Here is a 2,459-nt window from a genome sequence, read left to right on the forward strand (position 1 = left end):
CCATGATTTCTAAGTGGGAGGACGTGCAAAACCGCAGGGTGTTCAAATACTTATTTTCCCTCACTTTATATAATGCTGATTTAGCAATATGCAAAGTGATTGAGGTACTCTAGAATTTCAAAAAAGGGTGATGCTTATGTTAGTTTGTTTCTACCTTAGCTTGTCAACAGAAAGACAAACTTGAAACGTCAATGAATTCCATTGTCAAGAGCTTGTTTCCCCATGAACAACAGCAAAAATAAATACCGGTAAACTGTCCAGTCATACATGTCTACACATAGACAGTTGCTAATGATTATTCACCAAGAAAATAACTGGTAAAAGTGGTTCAACACAACCCCATATCACTGAATCACTGAAGAACCTAAAAGAGAGTTTTTTTTTTAAATCAAGAAGCTGTTTTTTGTTGTTGTTGTTGTTGTTGTTTTGTTTTTTAAGGTGAAAAGTGATTATACATTTTACACAGCTGAAAGACGGGGTATTCTCAAAGTACATAGGAATCATGGTAAACTTGAATATGCTTTTTGATTTCTACAGATAAAATTATTCCAACTATACTTTGAACAGGATTTGGACTGCGACCACAATTCAAACTATCTAATAGTTCATTGTCCACGATGATGAAAACAGAACAAACAAGACCTTTGTCCTCAAGATAAAACAAGGGTCAGCCTCACAAAACCTGAGTGTCCAGGTCATCCACATCAGGCTGATACAACAAAGACACAAGGTAAAAGATTTTAATTTATTAAAACCTGTCGTTTCAAACCGGGCATTCAGACTGGAGCTTTGTTACTTTGCCTTCTGTTACTTTTACACTCTATTAAGTGCAAATCCTGCAACTACTGTCGCATACATTTTAAAGAGTTGTGCTTTATACAGTTGTTTGGAAAATGTCCCAAACTGAATTAATATATATTTGGTTAACACGTCTTAAATTTAAACATATGTACAAAATAACACGTTACATTTCACTGGAATTGTAACATTTATTCAGCCTATTCTCAGATGGAGAAACACTTACTTCTTCTGCTGGTGGCTTTTGCAACTTCTTGTGCTTCACCTCAAGGTAGGTCTTTGATCAGTTAAAGAGTACACAATAAATGTTTGAGTTGCATGGTAAAAAAGTGACACTTCTTTGGCCCAAATCTCTACAGATATGTCAGGCAAAGTCTTCATCTTTCCGAAGGAAACCAACACAGATTATGTGAAATTACTGACAAGTCAAACTACATTCGATGCTGTGACGTTATGTCTGAGGTAATCAGGTGGACAATCAACACATACAAGGTCTGTTAGAAAAGTAACGGACCTTTTTATTTTTTGCAAAAACTATATGGATTTGAATCATGTGTGATTGCATCAGCCAAGCTTGAACCTTCGTGCACATGCATGAGTTTTTTCATGCCTGTCGGTTGCGTCATTCGCCTGTGAGCACGCCTTGTGGGAGGAGTGGTCCAGCCCCCTCGGCAGATTTTCATTGCCAGGAAATTGGCTGATCGACTGCCGCTTTGCTTCATCAAAAGTTTTCAGAAAGTGTGAGAGACAGCCAGTTGGAAACCATTTGGAAAATTCAGATGGCTTTCAGTGAAGCTCTTATGGTTTTGCAAAAGAGATCTAGTGATGAGCATGACAGATGGTGCAAACTGTTCCTTTTTAAATCCCCACTAGTTCAACCGAACTGTACAAATTGACCTTTGCCATCATTTTTGCAGTTTTTACCCCATAACTCCATAACATTCATTCAGAGATAGTCTAAACTACACATTTTAGAAATCTTTATAATCAGACAAACAATGTGGTATATTTTTCAATATGACTGGAGCATTTTAAATATGGACCCTGTATAAATGTAGGATTGTATGTGTTGTTTGGTCTGCTTAAGTGTTACCAAAACCTTCTTGGCCTTGGATTATCACAACCACCCACACCGATGAGGCCCGATGGTTGAAAGTGTAATGCTCGCTGTTAAGAAGAACTTTAAGTAATCAGTTGTGACAAGTATCCTGTCTCCTCTATACCACAGTGGCTGTCATGTAATCAAACAGTACACCCAATAAAAGCTCCCTGATTAATAAAATGTCTCATGGAAAATTTTTTCCTCTGTTATACAAATGTCTAACTTCCACTCACTTTAAACACGCAACAAATACAAATATGATTATGTAGACCAGAAAGAAGATTTAAGAAAATATGCTTAATCCTTCTGAAAACAGAAACAAATCACCACCACAGAGCTGAAACATGACAGCAGAAAGTACAGACGACATTTTGCAGGAGAAGGCAATTCAGTGACTTCCATGCACACATACGCATGTTGTACATTAGTGCAAGTTCAGACCCTGCGCTGACTGTAACCTTTAAACTTTAATTAAAAAGTGTTTATTATTATTATTATTATTATTATTATTATTATATTGTTCTGCATTGCTTTGGCGCCACTGTGTCACATGACATGG

General features: G+C 36.8%; 1 long non-coding RNA gene across 1 annotated transcript; it reads left to right on the forward strand.

Annotated features, from left to right (window-relative positions):
* The first annotated feature begins 517 nt into the window (after nt 1–517).
* Nucleotides 518–1,271, forward strand: LOC117513324. The gene is made up of 3 exons (XR_004561563.1): nt 518–730; nt 1,009–1,069; nt 1,158–1,271. It is a non-coding gene; the product is annotated as an uncharacterized LOC117513324 (long non-coding RNA).
* The last annotated feature ends 1,188 nt before the right edge of the window (nt 1,272–2,459 follow it).

The sequence above is a fragment of the Thalassophryne amazonica genome, chromosome 7, assembly GCF_902500255.1.
Source record: "Thalassophryne amazonica chromosome 7, fThaAma1.1, whole genome shotgun sequence".
Classification (NCBI taxonomy): domain Eukaryota; kingdom Metazoa; phylum Chordata; class Actinopteri; order Batrachoidiformes; family Batrachoididae; genus Thalassophryne; species Thalassophryne amazonica.